We start from the raw sequence: 21391 nt of genomic DNA, 5'->3' as shown, positions 1-21391 counted from the left end.
ATGTCGGTGGGTCATCTGGGTATATCCGGAGCATAGAATGCACCCACAGTATCTTCTGCCTGTTGTAAGAGCCAACTAAATGATATAACTCCAAGGGGTTCTTAATGTGAGAATGAAAGTTGGTGACCACGGGCACCTTGCTCCTACTTACTTATGCCCAGCTCCTCACTTTCATCGTTCTTATCTCACCAGCCTTGGTCAACTCTTGTTCTCTTCCGAAACCAAAGGTGTTAGGTTTGTGAGGCATTGGGACGATTTAATTTTCAATGCCCTTCGAGGTCCTTCGTTTTCTTTTACCGGGCGTGGTGGCCGTGCGGTTAGGAGCGCGCAGGTGTGAGCTCACATCCGGGAGATAGTGCGTTCGAACTCCGCTGTCGGCAGCCCTGAAGATGCTTTTCCGTGGTTTACCATTTTCACCCCAGGCAAATGCTGGGACTGTACCTTAATTAAGGCCACGGCCGCTTCCTTCCCATTCCTAGGCCTTTCCTGTTCCATCGTCGCCACAAGACCTATCTGTGTCGATGCGACGTAAAGCAGCTAGCGTTTTCTTTTACCGATATCTTCATGCTTTGAAGAGCGAGAGCTCCTACCGTTTTTGCCGGACTGAGTGGCTCGGAAAGTTAGAGCACTGGCTTTCTAAACCCAGGTTGGCATGTTCGATCCTGGTTCAGTCCGTTGGTATTTCAAGGTGCGCTCAAATACGCCAGCCTCGTATCGGTAGATTTACCAACACGTAAATGAACACCTGCAGGACACAATTCCGACATATCGGCGTCTTCGAAAACCGTAGAAGAGTCGCTAATTTATTTATTTATTTATTTATTTATTTATTTACTCGTATCAGGAACCTATTAATAAAATGGAAAAAACGGAATAGAATTAAATGTACAGTAGCTGTATAGATACACAGAAGGTAAGGAAGTGCCACAATCTGATCAAATTCGACAATCGGAAAGCTTTTGTTCAGAATCGTGCCGCACCTAGACAAGCATTAAGTCCTGCTCAGAGCAGCTATATGGACACAGAGGGCACCGACACATCTGTTTCGCTATCTGTTCTTCACCACAGATACGCTTGGTGTCTTCTGATATTAAACTTTACTGCTTAAGAGCACATTTGAATCTGCCAACAGCAGTTTTTTAAATAGTTACAGATATCTGAGAACAGGTTAGATCGCATTTTGGATTTAAATATCCGTGCACATCCTTTGCCTATTTATGGTACTGGTATATCTTTCAGAGGTTCAGTATCCCTCTACTTATGGTAGGTTGACTCGTTCGATTATATACTTGGGATGGAGCAACTTCTGTTTTATTGGTCATCAGTTGCGTCTCCATGTTTGTCCAGCTTACGACACCAAATTGATAGGAAATTTTAAGAATATTGATGTATATTAATCGTAGGTACTTTCGTTTGTAATGGTTGTAACATGCCTGTGATTACTGCCTACATACAGTTTCTTTAGTAATGCTGTGAGAGTGATTCCAAACACCACTTTTATAAAAGTAGAACTGAGTGGCTCAAATAGTAGATATTTCGTTCTGAGACCAACTTGCCGAATTCGATCCCAGCTCGGTCCGATAGTATTTGAATGTGCTCAAATTCGACGCCCTTGTGTCCGTAGATTTACTGATACGTAAACGAACTCACGTGGGACAAACTTCCATAATATCGGTGGCTCAGAAAACCGGAAAAGTCGTTACGGAGACGTAAAACAAATAACATTATTACAAGTGCGAGTCAAATTAAATAGTTTTCTTAATTTATTTTATCGAGCGTAAGTGGTACACAACTGCATCATTTTTCTACGTAGTCTCCGTTCTGTTCTATGCAAATCCTCCAGCGCTTACAAAGTGCATGGATTCCTCTAGAAAAAAAAAAGCATTTGTTGTCTGTGCAGCCACTTGTGCACCGCCTTCATCCTTAATCTTCATCCGAACGGAACGTCTTTCCTCCCGGTGCCTACTTAAGTGACCCAAACATGGGGCGAATATGGTGGATTTGGAAGAACTCGAAGTCTCCAATAGTCACAATTGTTGTATGGGCAGTAGGGGGCCGAGCATTCTCATGTTGCTGCTATGGCAAATATGTGAAGGGTACAGGGTAAAAGCCAGGTAAGTCACTTTTTAATCGAAATTTAGTTTGTGGTGTTATTAGATTCTCCATGGGAAGGACTATCTGTTAGACATATGAAACAGGCAAAGAAACAGTTTAGTCATGGGTTTATTTACCTTCAAAGATTTGGTGTACAGGAAAAGAAGCAGGTAACTCAACTGTTACAGAAAAAAAAAACCAGGCAAGTCATCTGCCTCCCAATAGAGAGCAGTGTGATCGCTGAAATATTCCGCGAGTATCTCATTGTAACTATCAATATATTCATTCAACATCCACATTCTCTCTACTGGGAGGTCAGTTTTCTATGTGTACCATGAGGGAATTAAGAGCCCAACGAGGTTGCCTCCCTTCTCCTTCATTTCATTATGAACTACCTTGATGATGAAGTTGAAGAGCTTCAAGAATTTTGTGACTCTGCTGGATGGCAAAACAAGAATTTCATCATTTTTCGCTTCATGCACTATGTTGTTGATAATCTAATCCATGGCTTAACAGACTTGAAGATCACATTTCCAGAACAAGGACATTCATAAATTGAATCTGATAAGGACGCTGGGCTGTGGAGTATGAAACAAAGAATGGAAACTCCAAACGTCTTCATAAGCATGATTGAAAACTCAAGATTGAAACCATCGCCTTTCACTGTGGTGACAGTCTGCAAGAAAATGCTATTTGCTTGGAAAGATTTTTTAGATCAGAAATATGTACTTAAATGTCCGTTTAAGACCCAATCCATCAGGGAACTTGGGGCGTCATCCAACCACCCTCGACTACTGCACTGACGAGCTTCTTATAATGGCTCTTTTGAATCCAGCATCATAAAAAAGGCTGTCAAAGGTGTTTCAACACAAAAGAATGGAGAATTTGAGCTACCTTCTTTGGCCTATTCAGTTAAATTGTTAATATATTTGTCTAATTCTCTCCTTTAAATTTCCCGTTAAAATTAGTTGTGTGGAAAATATGTAAGAAATCCCCCAATTGCCCTCAGGTCCTCTTCGTATTTCCAAAGCTAAGTACCAAGATATAATGAGCCTCATGAAATTTTGTGGTCAACCAGCAGTGAAGTTTTTCCAGGGATTGGCATATGCTTGATAAACTGTGAGTTACCATGGCTTTATTATTATTATTATTATTATTATTATTATTATTATTATTATTATTGAATTGCATTAAAATAATAGTAATTATATCGTCTTACAGTCTTACACACAAAATTATAGGGGGTGACATGCCTAGTTTTCTTTCTGTTTCAGGTGAATTACCTGGTTTATTCCCTGAATAAAGTGGTGTATGAGTGAAATTTTTGGCTTTGTTTGATACTCTTGACATTCAGGACACTGAGCACCCTTTTACTTGGTTCGCTACACCCGAGACTTCAATATTTCACTTTGCTTCAAATAATTACTTTGTTTTAGAAGCACTTATTACGTTTTCAAATTTAAAAAACTGTTTCCTGGGTTTCACGAAAAAAGTGACTTACCTGTTTTTTTTTCCCTGTACCCTTCATGTATTACCATACTGCATCGTCATTCGTCGAGAATTTCAATATGTTTATTACTAAAAAACCAAATAACAGACCGCTATCGTTCTATCGTGCGAGTCACGACCGTTCAGCCAAAGAGCCGAACGACTGGGGACTGTCATTGCGACGAGCGTCAATGAATGTTTAGCATACGCTTCATAAACCTTAAGCAATTACTATAATTATAGGACTGTTAATGTGTCTCTAAGCCCTTTAAAGGACGCTAGAGCTACGTGGATTTAACTCGGTATGGATTGATTTTGCTGTTTTCGCTTAATGTCTTTCTAACATTGCTTCGAATCATCATGATTTTAGACTTGGTCAGAGTAAGAAACTCTAAAATTGTAGAAACATTTCGGCTATTCTGAGTTGAAACAAGCCTTTATTGGCTTATTCACTACTGACCAAACTCCATGTGGAGAAAGAGATGTGTTTGTGCAGTGGCAATAGAGTTTTCTGATACTGTTCCTGTTTCTAACCTTCAAGGACGTCCGGTTCCATGACTAAATGGTTAGCGCCCTGACCTTTGGTAACAGGGGTCCCGGGTTCGATTCCCGGCAGGGTCGGGAATTTTAACCATCATTGGTTAATTTCGCTGGCACGGGGCTGGGTGTATGTGTCGTCTTCATCATCATTCCATCCGCATCACTACGCGGAGGTCGCCTACGGGAGTAAAATCAAAAGACCTGCACCTGGCGAGCCGAACTTGTCCTCGAACACTCCCGGCACTAAAAGCCTTAAGCCGTTTCACCTTCAAGGACCAAACTTTGATTCTCCCAAGAATTCTCCTTGAACTGCTGATATTTCCACCAAATTTTATAACAAGTTGCTCACAGACACCCGTCCACATATTTAATTATGAGAACCAGATGACAAGTGATCGAAATTTGTTTTCGAATATCTGACAAACTCAAAGTCTGTGTTTTAATTAATGGTACTGTATTTCAGTGTTGCCTATGAATCATGCAGCCCACATTGCAGGAGGTCATTGACCTGTTGTACTCTGACTTAGTGTCTCGTCTGTAATTTTAGACAGCTGAGGTCATGGCTCTGACAGGACGGTGGTGTAAGATGACCACTGGCTACTACATGTACGTGAGAGAAATTTGGGAACATGCATCATTTTCAAAAATATTTTTTTTGAAAAGTACACTAATGAAATAGTACGTAAACGTATTACATTGTGGTATGTTGCCTTGTTTTCTACCATTAAAAAAATATTTAATAGTGCCTTTCCGCAAGGCGAGTGAAACGGCCTCTGACGTAAGCGGCGCGCTGTGACGTCACGATCCAGTACCGCATGGAGCTCTACCAGCCGTTGTGCATCAGCCGTTGCTAAAAGCCGATTGTTTATTATTCATGATCGCGAATAACTTCGATATGACAGAAGAAAGGTTCAAAACAGCACAGTCAGACAATCTACCATGTATAGATGTCATCATTCTTGAAAAATGCGACTTTTGTGGCCGCAGAAATTCGCGGATAACAAGCAAGTTTGTAAGTGGCGTCTTTTATATACGTGCAATGTACTGTAAACCATAGTATTAGGATAACAACGAACCTGGATAGATATCACATCACTTTTAACATTTCCTTCTAGACGGATTCCCCTATTAAAGAATAACATTACTAATGCTGAAAGCCCGAAAATGTAAAGTAAGAAATCGGATTTCAGCACTAACATACACATATAGGTAGCATTATAGTACTAGTCCGCTTCTGTGGTGTAGTGGTTAATGTGTGCCACTCCCGGAGGCCCGGTTTCGATTCCCGGCTCTGCCATGAAAGTTGAAAACAAATAGTACGAGGGCTGGAACGGGGTCTACTCAGCCTCGGGACGTCAACTGAGTAGAAGGGTTTCGAATCCCACCTCAGCCATCCTCGAAGTGGTTTTTCGTATTTTCCTACTTCTCCTCCAGGCACCTAAGGCCACGGCCGTTTCCTTCCCTCTTCCTTGTCTATCCCTTCCGATCCTCCCATCCTCCAACAAGGCCCCTGTTGAGCATAACAGGTGAGGCCCCCTGGGCGAGGTAATGGCCCTCCTCACCAGTTTCATCACCATACTCAAAGTCTCACGTTCCAGGACAGTGCCCTTGAAGAGGTAGAGGTGAAATCCCTCGCTGAGTCCGAAAGAAAACCAACCCTGAAGGATAAACTGATAAAGAAAGAAAGAAGGAAAGAAAGAAAGATCATAGTACTATAGGGCTATAATCTATCATTCCCAAAAATATATATATTTATGGTTGGGACAACTGGCCTACCCACTTTCGGGGCCCATGAAAGAGAATTAAATATCTTTGTGGAGGGAAAAAGTTAAACATGATAAAGGTAAATATGACTTCATCTAGTTTTCACAAGTCGGGCTGAGTGGTTCAGACTGTTGAGGTGCTGGCCTTCTGACCCCAACTTGGCAGGTTCGATCCTGGTTCAGTCCGGTGGTAGTTGAAGGTGCTCAAATACGTCAGCCTCGTGTCGGTAGATTTACTGGCACGTAAAATAACTCCTGCAGGACTAAATTCCTGCACATCGGCGTCTCCGAAAATCGTAGAAGTAGTTAGCGGGGCGTGAAGCCAGTAACATTAATTACATTTGGCTTTTAACAAGCTGAGCAGATCAGGAAAGAAAAGTGTCCTGGTGACATTTTAGTCGCTCAATACAGGAATGTCTTTGGGTGCTGTGACTTTATTATTATTATTTTTTTTTTTGCCGTTTGCTTTACGTCACACCGTCACATAATGGCGACGATGGGACAGGAAAGGCCTAGGAATGGGAACAAAGCGGCTGTGGCCTTAGGTACAGTCTCAGCATTTGCCTGGTGTGAAAATAGGAAACCACGGAAAACCATCTTCAGGGCTGCCGGCAGTGGGGTTCAAAACCCACTATCTCCCGGATGCGAGCTCACAGCTGCGCGCTCCTAACCGCACGGCCAACTCGCGCGGTATTTTTACCCTTCGGTTTATTGACTTGGCTTGTATAACCTAAAACTTAGGCTAAGTTGGATTATATTTTAAACACCTACATCACTATTTTCACCTGTGTGCAATTATGTTATTTATTTCATTAATATCATGATAATTATTATAATTGAGCATTGTTAACTTATAAGACTCCAACAGACAAGCATTGGTTTTGTGTAGAGTTATACATTTGTTAAATTCACGTCGTTTCCTTTCATGCTGTACACGCCTATTCTTTGTTACATTATAGGGTATGTGCTATTGCACATCGGAACTCTACATCATTTATAAGTTTTCTGCCTCACTGTCTGCGCAGGATTCATTTTAAGTCTAAAATATACCACTCAGATTATTATCCAATGTATAGACCTCGAATTTAACCATACTAGACACTAACGTAAAGTAGAAATACGCGAAGTGTATCCTGCTTCTCACAGCACACTACGTGTTATTTCGTCTGCTAATTCAGTCAACCTGTACGATGACGTCAGGCCAATGAGATCGCGTACTTGCGTGACGTGACATTTTCGTAGATTTTTATCATGTTTGGAGTTATTATTTGTATATTCTGATCACATTTTTGAATTCTGCATGCAATTTTGTATCAGATTAGCATATTTTTAATTAAAACCCCGGATCATGCATGTTCCCTATTGTCATGGCAATGCTAGCACGTTATTGCTTAAAACTGCAACGACTTTCTTGTTCCTTGGTACAATCCTTGAACGCGAAAGTATTTTGGCCCTAATGAAACTTACTGAGTCTCGACTGATACCAAATATTTCTTATACAAGCGTTCAAGCTTCATTTCGTGTAATGTTGGAACTTAAGGGAAGTTAGGACTGAATTTATAAAAAAATAGTAATTATTGATAGAATTGAATGAAATTTGGTTTATGGTCTCCTAATGGTGAAAGAAGGCCATATACCAATTTTCAGAAAAACAGCAACAGAACTTTCTGAGAAATTAACACTTACAATTTAAAATTTTTAAAAATCGATAAGCATAAAAAATGCTCCAGCTGAACAGATACTTCAAATATCACATTGAAAACTGGTGTACAGGCACTTCAAGGCATGGAAAGAATTTTAACAGAGAGAAAGTCTGCATATATAGTCTATGAATGTGAAGAAAAAATGTATTTTAGGTGTTTATGTTTTTCTCAAATTATGCTAAAATAATACCCCTTTGTAGGCTACTATCTTTTAAAGTATCAACATTATAAAAAATTCCTTCTGTTAATATCAAGACAATACAGGTGTTAACAACCCATGAAATTCTCATGGAATTTGAAACCAAATTGGTTCAGCTAGAACATTTTAAATACCTGAAAATGTATATATGAAAAAAAAAAATTTCGTAAGTAAAAGCTAGTAGATGGGGACTCAACTGGACATTTAAATGTCACGTTAGTACTTTAAAAATGGCGGAACCCGGAAAATACCCCCGCCAAATGATCCGCAGGAGTCCAGCGTACAATAATATGCATACACTGAAAAATCAATAATTTTTACTTTTTTCACCAAAAACTCAGTCCCAGCCTCCCTTAAGCGAAATGAAAATCTGAGAAGTATACGTTGATTTCCCTAGTTTTCTACTTTCCCCCGTTAGGGTTAAATAGTTCTGCCATTATTCTTGTTTCCATTCCTTTAGCGGCAACTGTTGTATTATTTTGCATTACGATGTTGGCGTACAAGAGGTTAAGTTAAACTTTGAATGTATCTACAAATGAGTACGAAAAGCGATGTAAATAAACATGAACGTAGTCTATAAATGCAATATCATTTGCATTGGTTTTATACACGATCACTACACCTGCCCATTACAATGACCGCTACTTCCACAGCCTACTGTACTACAGCAGCCTTGGCAACGCTCAGTCAAAGATAAGACAGCTCTGTACCGAGCTCCGTACCTCACAGTGATGTGTTCAGTGAGTGCATTTCTGTTTTACATAAGATAATCAAATGCTTTCCTTCCTAACATTGCCCTTATCTCTATAACAATCGCGTTTGTAAAGCAAATGACAAGAAGCAACATTTTTATCATTACAAAATAAATAATTTTACAATTATTGTAATTATGAAGAATATTACGTAATTAACTATTTTAACGAATTAGTGGTTTTAGCTGATTTTTTTTTTCAATAACAGAATACGTATCTTTATTAGACCTTCACCAGCACGCCATCTAGTAGAATTGAGCTGCAGTAGAGGAGACAGAACGCATTTGAATTAATAAGTCGGTCAGCGTAAAACTATTTTTTTTGGGGGGGGGCGGCGATGACCTAGATATTAGGCCCCTTTAAACAACAAGCATCCTCATTATCATCAAAACCATTTTTGATTTTCGATTAGCTTAAGCAGTGTTACTGCAGTGGCTATAGTAGTGTGTGTACTACAACTTATTAGGCTATAATATAGATGACTTGATAGGGACTTGAAATAAAGTACTATCCCAGTGTGCAAATATGCCCAGAAATCCTTAGCGGACCCTCTAAAGCCCCTGTCAACTAAGAAATACCGCAGCAGTTTGTAGTTTAGATATTTCTGTACTCCAAGTCCATTTACGATTATGTTGCTCTTGATTTTCTCTATCGGTGAAATTATCAACATCCTTCTGTACGCCCACACCTCGAAAGTATCAAATCTCCGATTTTCTGCCGTAATTGTGTACGTTTCTGCGCTTTAAAGAAAAACTGGAAATACTAAGGTCTTCAGCAATTTCAATTTGGTGCACTTAGTTAGCACGTTCTTTCCTGATGATAGCGAGCCTAGACACAGAATATCTGGATAATTATCAAGAAATCGTTGCAAGAAAGAAAACCGGGAAATACTGTACCCCTACGGAGAAGTTGATACGCGCCCTAATATAGGTGTGGTTTCATGATGCTTAAAATAACTGAAATATGTGTAAGACGCTCATTGCCTCTTACGTTTAAGAGAGTTAGTAAAGGCAAAGGCATTATATTAAATAACATGTATTAGTGAAGTATTACGAAGCAAATTTAAGAAATGTGTTCATATTAATTTGCACAAGACTGTCAGTGCGTAACGCTACGCATTTAATAATTCTTAAGTTGCTATCGATTTGAAGGGACTCTGGAGAGCCGGCATTTTGTTATGTAAAGGGGTCTTTACCATGTCAGTAAATCTACTGATAGGAGTTCTACCGGGCGAGTTGGCCGTGCGGTTAGGGTCGCGCAGCTGTGAGCTTGCATCCGGGAGATAGTGGGTTCGAACCCAACTGTCGGCAGTCCTGAAGATGGTTTTCCGTGGTTTCCCATTTCTACACCAGGCAAATGCTGGGGGTGTGCCTTAATTAAGGCCACGGCCGCTTCTTTCCCACTCCTAGGCCTTTCCTATCCCATCGTCGCCATAAGACCTATCTGTGTCTGTGCGACATAAAGCAAATAGCAAACAAAAAAAAAGATAAGAGTTCTTTGTATTTAATGCGCGGGTGCGTCAACCTCGGTCACGACTTAACCGTGGTAAAACGGATAGCTTACCACGGTTCAGTCGAATTTCTGTTGCATCAAGCCCGGTTTTGAAATTTGTGACGTTTTACCGCGGTTAAAAGTTAACTGGCCGTGAACGAGCGCTTAAGCAGCTAACTGAGGCTTCAAGGCCTACGTACGCTACATAACCTCACGAGTAAGTTGTACATTACATGCATTAAAAGTGTCGTGATCCGGTTTAAAAGTTTACCAGTCGTGAGTGAACGATATAACATCAAGTTGCGTGCGTCCACAGTGCCGTGATGTTATCGTTAAAATGGATTTGTCTCCACATATCGTTCATCTACAATATCTTGAGGATGATGGAGAGACAGAAAGAGACTATGGCGTCCTTGTTACAATGAATAGGTGACCAACTCAAGTTCCCAACTCATAGAAATAATCCTGTTTTGCCAAGAAGTAATCTAAGTTGGTGAGCATTTCAGTTTCAAATGCGCTAAAATTTGGCGTTCTCGTTCGACCTTCCTTTTCCATATCGACTGATACTGATAACCGAACCTAAACTAACCTTCGAAACAAAATTAATTCATCTTAGAAATAAGGGCTGTGAAAAATGACTAAAATGATGCTGACAAGGAGAAAAATTATTATGAAACTTGTTTATATAAGTGTCAAATAAATAATATTCGTCCTAGAAATAAAGACAGCTGACGACTCCAGATAAAACGTAAACAACCGGAAACCGAATAAATTAGACACACATGACTGTGGAAAATATCACTGCCTTCTGGTTAAATTAAACACAAGTAACTGTCGAAATAATCACTGCCTTCTGAATACTACTTTGAATTGCTTCCGAAGGGAACAATTGCGAGAAAAACGAGCGTCAAGGAACCGCGGTTTCGAAAGGAAAGATTAGCAACGGTGCAACAGGTTAATGACAATAGCACGGTACGAGTTTTACCACGGTTTCGTAATGCCTGATATTTACCGAGAATGGTGCACCCGGACATAAGAATTCGTTCGTCACGTCTAATATACAGTGTGGCCAGGATGTTCCTGTTTCCCTTTATATCGATTTATAATTTCGTGCACATGAACTTTGATTAATCTGATTTGGAGGGAAGGAAGCAGCAGACGGATTCCTGCTATCAACTTTAAGGACATCAACCCGTAACTCGGCGACTCAGATCTAGAAACGGTTCCTATGTAAAAAGCGGGTTTCGAAGTAAACGCCGGAAAGAAATAGAGGAACTAATTGGGCCACCAGAACATTTTGGTCAAAGAACAACTAGATCCTGGCAGCCGATGAGCCCTACACATTGCGGATGACTTTGGACCACGTAAGAGTGGATGTGCCGTGATACATGACCAACATGAAGCGAGAGAACCTCCTACAAGCTGATGCGGACGTTCACTGCGAGTGTGCGGCTGTGGATGATCCGGAACATTTGATGACCTGCCTCAACATTCCTGCGTAGTCAAAGACATTGTGTGTGCCGGGCTGAGTGGCTCAGACGGTTAAGGTGCTGGCCTTCTAACCCCAACTTGGCAGGTTCGATCCTGGCTCAGTCCGGTGGTATTTGAAGGTGCTCTAATACGACAGCCCCGTGTCGGTAGATTTACTGGCACGTAAAAGAACTCCTGCGGGACTAAATTCCGGCACCTCGGCGTCTCCGAAGACCTTAAAAAGTAGTTAGTGGGACGTAAAGCAAATAACATTATTTATTATTATTATTATAAAGACATTGTATTGTTCATAGGTTTTCGAGATCTGTTGTTCGGTCGGACATGGATCTTCTTCTGGTGTATTCCCACACCCTGGTGGGGTCGCGGTTGAGATTTGTGGATTTTGTCCAGTATTACGGTCGGATGCCCTTCCTGACGCCAACCCTGTGTGAGGTGGTGGTGGTAGTGGTGATTTGTTTTAAGAGGAAGTACAGCTGGGCAACCATCCTCTATTAACACTAATCAGAGGGAAGAAGTGGAAGGGGTCCGACACTTCGAAAAACGAAGGTGTCGGCCAAAGAAAGACAAGGACCGCACGAAGGGCGTGAAAATGAGAGACTCCCGCGGCCTCGATACCTAACACCGTCGGGGTAGGAAAAGAACAAGAGTTGACCAAGGGAGGTCGGATAGGATAGATGAAAGTGAGGAGTCTGCCGCAAGTAAGTCGAAGCAATGCCAGAACTCAGCTGAATGCCCCGTAGTCGACAACCCACGCTTCCAAGTTAAGAGCCCCTGCGGCCCTTTTTAGTCGCCTCTTAACCCTACGTGAAAGGTTGTATTCACTATTACGCGTTTCTGTGGTGGTTAGTAGGTAGTGTAATATGTTGTGAGTAAATGAAAAGGTACTCGAAATAAACTTTCAACGTATTAGGTCGTGTTCAATACATTAACTACATATTGAAAAGATGTTAAGCACAGAACTAAAATGGCCAAAATGGTCACTGAGATCCAAACCCATAACCTTCCGATTTCACGTCGGATATTCTTACCAGCTGAACTATGGTGGCCTAGATCATATTTGTTCTATTGGAAAGGATACAAGTCTGGTACTACTGTGATCACAACTGTAGAGTGCGCACAAGTTGCCCGTTGTGGGCAAATCCACTGAATAAATATTTAATCTTCACGACCGCATTGTGCTCGAAATAAATTTCGTTCATTCAGTTGTGGGTTGGCAATATTTATCTTTCTTTCCGCCAGTTTTGAATTTAGCCAATCCAGAATTTCTGTAATTAATTTCTAACCAATCACAATGTGTAACTTTAAGCGACCCAATAAAAGAGAGAGGGTGAGGCTTAATTATTCACGAAAGGTCTCGGACTTTCCCCGAGGGTTTATAAACTGTTGATTTTCTCGTCTCTCGGCCACTCGATCAACATCTAACTAAGTGTGTGGACGTAAAGCAGGAGGCGGGAAGCGCCTCTTTCATCAGGCAGCAGGTCTTCAGTAAGGTAATGGCCGTTTAATATCTTTATTTCTTGCTAGCTCAGCAGTTTAACCCGCGGGAAAGGTCCGAAACCTTTACAATGTAAACTAATTTCCTAAATATGTAATTTTCTGCCGGCTTATGTAAAACCTTCAGTAAAATCTGCAACTGTAATTCGGGGATAGAGAGTGATTTACCCTCTCGAGCTCCCCTTCATATTGGTTTGAGGTGACTACGTTTTGTTACTGGTTTACTTCCTTTCTGTAATGTCTTAAATTTTTCTTATACGAGTCACCTCCATAGTTTGGGAATAGCCCCTGTTTCATCGGCCTAGTGCCTTTTAGGTTTTAAGAAGCTACATAGAGGAGTGCAAGTGTTCTCCTCCTTTCATTTTCGGGTCATTTATTTCCTGTTATTTCTTCTACACGAAGGCCCTGTGGGCTGGGTACGAGATACCCCTGTTTCATTTTTGTAAGTTGTGCCTTGATGGTAATTTATTGTAAAGTATGGTATTGCCTTGAATAGGCTTGAAAAACTGAGAGCGTGTCTGCTCTTTTCTAGTGTTGTTTGGATGCCTCTGGGAGGCTTGACATTGCAAAGTGGGAGCAAGTGCTCCATGTTATTAGGGGATTTCTGCCCTTGAGATAAATTTGGGTTTTGAGCTTGGAACTCAAAAATTGTAAAACTAAGGGCTTGTAGCCAAAGTGTGTTAAAGATTCAAACTCTTGAATTTTTCTTTTTTTCTTCCCTAAATCTTGTTTTTTTTTATTTGCTATGTAATTGTTATCTCACTAAGTGAGAAATTGTTGCGTTTTTGGAAATATAACCTTCCATTTCAGTTTAAATTCTTTCTTGACAAAGTAGTTAAACCCATTCACCCCGACACCTTCTTTCACCTCTGCTGATCCACCAAACCACGGTAATAATAATAATAATAATAATAATAATAATAATAATAATAATAATAATAATAATAATAATAAAATAATAAAATAATAATAAAATAATAATAATAAATTATTATTATTATTATTATTATTATTATTATTATTATTATTATTATTATTATTATTATTATTATTATTATTAAACACAAAACTGACAGCCATCACCGCTTAGCCGTGTCAGTTGAATGTCAGGATGGCACCTAACGGCTGTTTCTACACATATTTTCAGCCCCAAATACTAAGACAGGCTAGTACAGACAGTAAAGCAGCGCAGATTATTAATCAGTTTTGAAACTCATAAACTCTTAAAGTTTGATGGTGAGTTCTTTTACGTGCCAGTAAATCTACCGACGCGAGACTGGCGTATTTGGGCACCTTCAAATACCAGGATCGAACCTGACAAGTTGGGGTCAGAAGGCCAGCGCTCTATCGTCTGAGCCACTAAGCCTGGCTTAAATGCTTTACAATACATACAATGCAATTACAGCAAGCATCTAACCCTCCGATTTCTCTCCATCGTGCGTGTGCAACATTGCGCAATGTGGAGTTTGAACGTCACCTCCTTATTTAATAGCGAACGAGTGAGCAGTGTTGGGAAGCCTTCATGATTTATATCCCGGACGTCGTTCTGGGTGCCTCTATCCAAGTCTCTCGTTTTGTGGTTAGGCCTAGCTTGCGAGAGAGCACTAAACAGAAGAAAATCCCCTCAGCACGGGTCAGGATCAATCGAGGAGTTCTTAAATCAGATTGCATCAAAGCAGGTCAATCAAAGAACTTAAGAAATGTATCCTTGGTTGTTATTTCGTCTGAGGAAGTGTTTCGCTGTAATTAGCAGATGGTGGTGGTGGTGGTGATTATTGTTTTAAGAGGAAGTACAACAATACTAAGCAACCATCCTCTACTCGTATATAACACTAATCTGAGGGAAAAAATATGAAGGGATCTGACACTTCGAAAAATGAAGATATAGGCCGAAGGAAGACAAGGGCCACGAAGGCCTCGGGAACCTAATACCGTTGGGGTCGGAAAAGAACAAGAGGTGACCAAGAGAGGTCGGATAGGATAGATGAAAGTGAGGGGCCTGGCACAAGTAAGTGGAAGCAATGCCAGGATTCAGCTGAGGGCCCCGTGGTCGCCAATCCACGCTCCAAAGTTCACAGCCGCTGGGGCTTCTTTTAGTCGCCTCTTACGACAGGCAGGGGATACCGTGGGTGTTATTCTACCGCCCCCACCCACAGGGAGCTGTAATTAGCTGTCAGACTGACCAGACTGCTATATCAAACTCTTGTTCTTCTAACATCAAAGTGAGTAACCCAGAGGCGTGGCAGCCGAGTCGCATAGTCTCTGGCTTCTAACCTAGGTGACTGCGGTTCGAATTTGGCCAAGCCATGCGAGATGTTTAAAATAAAAAAGTGACCCTGAAGTTCGGTGCCTGGCTATGATCACCTCGACAAGAGTTACTTACAAATGCAAGCATGCTTTGCTTTCGATGAGTAATCCTGTACGAGGCTATACCAAAACTAGTAAAATTCTTGAAGGGACCGGTAAGTGAACTCAGGATCTCTCGATCTTTATTGAGGACAATCCTGAGATCATTAGACTGCGGAGCTGGTCTATTGTTGCTTTGCGTTATCTCGATCTTTATTGAGGACAATCCTGAGATCATTAGACTGCGGAGCTGGTCTATTGTTGCCTTGAGTTCTCTCGATCTTTATTGAGGATAATCCTGAGATCGTTAGACCGCGGAGCTGGTCTATTGTTGCCTATAGAGAGTATCGCGGTAAGTCACGTTGAGTGATGTCTTAAACTGAACAACCTGAAAAAAGAAAAACCGATTAAATGTTGAACCCGTTGTTGATGGGTTAGTTTTTATACAATTGCAGCGGTAATTCCACCTAGCGGAGATGGGCGGCAGCGGAAGAGAGAGAGAGCACCTCAGTAAACAACAGCTGGTGTAACTATTGCTGAACCGTTTTATGCATATATATCCAGTATATTTTCAATATAGACTGTTATGCGTTTCAACGTTCAGTCTGCAAGCCTCCACAATCCTTTATTTATAACTACATCTGTGGCCTTGTTTAGTTCCATACCTCTTATCTTCATATCATTAGAAAATGAGTCTAACCATCGTCGCCTTGGTCTCTCTCTACTTCTGTTACTCTCTATGACTGAATCCATTATTTTCCTAGGTAACCTATCCTTCACCATTTGCCTCACACGACCTCACCACCGAAGCCGGTTTATGCGTTCAGCTCAATCAGTCGAATTAATTCCTTACTTAGCCTTTATCTCATCATTCCAAGTATCCTCCTGCCATTGTTTCTACTTGTGTGTACCTGGAGATTTTCTACCCTCATTCGTCTGCAGACGGATTTCACTTTCTCTTTACTAGGCCTACATATACTTAGTTCACTACAGATCTGTTAGTGGTCTGTATCGTCGAAAAATACCAGGAATAGCCGACAGATTTCCTGAATTCAAAGGCGGTTATGATATAGCCTTTTATGGATCTGGTGCCCTTGCTTGCCCGTGTGTAGCGTTGAATAGTCTTGTGCTTGAAGAATGTATTCGTAACTGCTAATCCCGTACTAGAACAGAACTCGAGTAAACGCTTCCCTTTTCGATTAGCTTCCATATCTTCCCCACATTTACCCATCACTCTGCCAAATCCTTCACTCCTCTTTCCATCTCTCGCATTGAAATCGTCCATTAACACTATCCAGTCCTTGCTGTTACCCTGACTACGACGTCACCCAGTGCTTCATAAAACTTGCCAACTTGATTCTCATCTGCAACCTCACTTGGTGAATACACTGAGACAATTCTCGTCTAACTCTCTGGCGGCTAAATCTACCCACATCATTCGTTCATTTACGAGCCATCAGAAACTAGCTTGCGTACAATACAGTAGTATTCCTGATGAACAGTCCTACCCCACACTCTGCCCTTCTCTTGTTAACACCTGTTCAGAACATTTTATAATCTCCTAACTTTTCCTTGTTATCTCCCTTACTCGAACATCGTTAATGCCTAACACACGCAGACGCACCTGATTCAGGTCGGTAGATGCAGAGTGGGTCTCGGCCCTCAAGTGGCCACGGCTGGTCCGTAGTCCAACAACTCCGCACTCTGACCGGCCAACCGAGCAGAGGAGGGGTGGTTACGGCTCTACCGTGGCTCTACGCCTCTGCATTCGGGAGGCGGGACAGGGCAAGATCTCATGGCTGGCCCCAACCGTCGGCAATCCTGAGAATGTTTTTCCGTGGTTTTTCCATTCTCTTGCACTAAAGCGAATGCCGGGACAGTTCCTAGTACAGGCCACGGCCGCCAACCCCCTCACCTTCTCCGAGCATCTCCTTCACCGTAACAAACCTCCCGGCCTGAGAGACGGCGTCACCGTCTAAGACGCCCGCCCCCCCCTTCAGGGAAGGAATGAAAACATTAGTAGTAGTAGTAGTAGTAGTAGTCGTAGTAGTAGTAGTAGTAGTAGTAGTAGTAGTAGTAGTAGTTTGCTCATTCAGCCAGTTCTACTTTCTCCCATAAGTCCCATTAATATTGCTAGCTCCCCATCGAATTCCATACCGTTCGCCAAGTTGTTTCCAAGGAGTCCCTCGCCTGTCAAATGGAAGTGGAACTCTGATACTCCCAAGAGTTGCTCCCATAGATCCGAGCCTAATTTAAAACATTCTGAGCCTGCTCGGTAAACATGCTGTGAAGGAGGAGGCTACCGTACTTACACATACAGTAGTCTCAATGCGAATCTCTCCTCTAACGGGTTAGGGACTACGGTAGACTGACAATTTCAGATGTCCCTGATCAGTAGGAGCTGGTGCCTATGCGGTTTTGAACCTTCAATAACGACATCAACCATCATCATCATCATCGCAAGCTGATCGTTACCATGACAACAATATTTCTACGTCAGCGATACGCGCTATTGACAGCAATAAAAATCTTAACATCGTGAATATTTTCAGTATTATAGCCTGTAGGACACTGATGTATGAGATGAGATGATACTTTCCACAACATTTGTTATACATCACTTTTAAATAGAACTAATACTCACTGAAATCTTCGGAAGTTCATGAAAAATAAATATAATAAACTAATAATGGAGAATCCGTTATTATTCGTCGAACGATAAAAACGTATATAAAAATTGAAATTATATGTTTTGTTATACATACATTTTCAATATTACTAATATTAATGGAGATATTTGACAATTAATGTTCTGTGCTGCTCTCTGTCACTGTATACTAATTAAATAATACGGTATATAGCTTAGTGAATAACCTTACTATCCCTGAACTTAAATATTGAGTTTCAAGAAATTCCATTTAATCGATTTTCTGAGACCTTAACAAACGGATAAAAACTGAACCAAATATTTTTTGCACACCTAATCCGAGATAAGAACTAAGTTGGTAAGTTGGTGTGTACAGACAAAATTATACCTTTGTATGTATAGATTGTGTAATTACCATCTTACATTATATAGACAATATTGATAATGTTTTCTTACGACAGAATCAGTAGTTCTCAGGTCAAACCGCTAGAGAGAGCTCTAATAGCTGTCCCTCGATATCTCGTAGAGTGTCGCGTATTGCCTCTACTGTATTTGGCACCATCTTACATTATATAGGCAATATTGATAATGTTTTCCCTGTTGCATGGCGATGTATTAAAAATAAATTCTGAGGAATGAGGACTAGTTTGACATTATTGAAAGTATAATCCATTACATCATAAAATCTACCCTTAAATACAGCGCTGCAAGTTTTATTAATTTACTTATTAAGGTAGCATCTGAGAGAGAAGTCGGTAAAGACAGTAAAGAAAGCTCTCTGTGTTAATAGAGTAACATACTTGGAATTGTTGCCATTACAATTCTTCCGCAATTTAAAATATTCTTTCCTGCAATTCACATGTGCGGTATTACAATACATACCTCCGTGCTGAGGTAGTAACCTGATCGTCATTTCTGTTGCTGAGTAGTTCTCGTAGCAATATACGTTCTTTCCTCATTGACGCAAGTGTTCTTGCTGTGCTAACTGAAACGATTACACATCTCTATATGTAAGCATTTATTTGTTTATTTCGGATTAGCAATTACTATGACGTATTCATCTTTACTCCCTTCCGAAAAAAGTAGTTCGAGCACCTTGTAACGTTGACTGATAATGGTGTGGTCGAAGGCCTCTTCTGTTGTTGTGCTGTGGGTTTGCTTAACACACTGCCTTTAATTCACCGAATACGGATAGTTGCAGCTGTTTCATATTCATGATTCAACTCTCAGCAGTAGCCAAAATTGCTGTATACCTACACATGCTGCTTTTTATGGCTTCTGCATTTATTGTGCCACTGCTGCCGTTAAAGAGTGCCGCTGACGCTTTTCTTACCCAGAGCAAAATTTCGGATCACTTTCTCTACTAATGATCATAGATTTTCTAAACGGAGATGTCAACAAAACATAAACAAAACAAATGCCATTTAAATGATACAGTGTAGAGTAGTTCTAATATGTATGTTGGGTTTTCAGCCCGAAGACTGGGTTGATCTTCAACAGTTCCGCCATAATTGTCGTAGATCGCCTAGGCGTCACTGAACAGGTATACTATGGAAATAAGGAGTGAGGTAGTTCCCATTGCTTTTTTCACCAAGGCAGAAGTTGCTGTTAGGTATCAGTCTGCCAAGCTCACCGAAATGCATGCACCAATCGGCCCTATGAGCGACATTTTCACACCATTCATAACTGGGACTGGCTGCATAAGCAATGGCATTACTAGCATCGTTCATACCTCAAGTCACTTTCACATATTGTAGTCAAACCCGAGGATGAGACTCAGATAGGTCAATGAAGGTAACGAATTTGATCTAATCCATACCAGAAGACATAGTGCACTATAAACACTAGGTCTCGCAGCAAAGGCTCGAGCACATGGATATAAGTTATCTGCATGTATCAAGGATTTATGTATGATGCTCCTGAAGAAAACTTGTTTGCACTTCGTCCACACATTTGAAGAATGTTTACAGAAAAGATACCACTACGTGCAGGGATTGAAAATACCTCTGAATAGCACGAGACATATCAAGTGCAGACATAATTAAATCTGCTCGAATTTAGGGACGTTATTGGCTATTCTCAATAAGGAAAACCACTTATAAAAACGGAAAAATCCCATTAGGTTGGACAAAAGATATTACTGACCCCCTTTTAAAAAACTGAATGACACTCTGTCTCACGGACATACAATGATGGAGGAAATTAATAAACCGCGATTAGGAATCACTACAGAAGGTTCTTTTTTTTTTTTTACAATTTGTTTTACGTCGCACCGACACAGATTGGTCCTATGTTGACGATGGGATACGAAAGGCCTAGGAGTTGGAAAGAAGCGGCCGTGGCCTTATTTAAGGTACATCCCCAGCATTTGCCTGGTGTGAAAATGGGAAACCACGGAAAAACATCTTCAGGGCTGCCGACAGTTGGGTTTGAACCCACTATCTCCCGATGCAAGCTCACAACCAGACGCGCCCCTAACCACATGGCCAACTCGCCCGGTCACTACAAAACTACAGTTTGAGCTAGAAGATTATGGGTTTAGAAGAAAGAGAATAAGAAACGACCTTATTTTTGCTGTAAGGATGATAACGGAAAACACTGGTATACAGGAAGAGAGATCGTCTTAAATATTTTTTAAAAAATGCTTATGACAGCTTCCCAAGGAGAAAATGATGGAAAAAAATTATCTAGGACAAACGTACCAAAGTCTCTTATTAACAAAGTTTAAAATGTTGTACAATAACTTCTGAAGCTATATTCAGATAAAAAATGTCATGTAGACTAAATTTTCTTAAGGGGAGATAAGGCATACAAATTTTAAAAATGCATTAAAAAGATATTTATACGAAAGTTTGATTTGAGTACCTACGCCCAACATTTTGTGCCTGAAACACAATTATTAATTGGGTTAATTAATCTAAATTTCTATGACTTGTAGGAGCCACGTTCCCTATTCTGTGGAACATGTTCAGTTTTCAGAATACATTTTTGGTACGTAGCAAATTTAAGATGGCTGCAATGATTACTTATTCTACGTGCTCCGATCCGTATAGCAGTAATTAGTGGCTGTTGTTTGACTCCAAGTGTTCCGTTTGTTTCTGGGTATTTAGTTGCAATGTGTTAAAATCGTAACATAATGTTCATTTCATTAAAAGTGTATTATAAGCTAAATCGTTCAGGGTGGCAAGGTTTGGTGGAGTGTTCAAGAAAGTAAAACAAAACTACGGGGTTGAGAACAATATACTGTATATCATTGCTGAGAGAAGCAATTAGCTCAGCCTGCCAGTGTAAATCTGTTCAAGAACTATTCATGGGATTTAATGAAATTGGGCACCCACATTTAGCAATTAATGTAAATTTCAGTGGATTATTATTTATCGTAT

The sequence above is a fragment of the Anabrus simplex genome, chromosome 3 (assembly GCF_040414725.1).
Source record: "Anabrus simplex isolate iqAnaSimp1 chromosome 3, ASM4041472v1, whole genome shotgun sequence".
Classification (NCBI taxonomy): Eukaryota; Metazoa; Arthropoda; class Insecta; order Orthoptera; family Tettigoniidae; genus Anabrus; species Anabrus simplex.
This window is presented reverse-complemented; position numbering follows the sequence as displayed.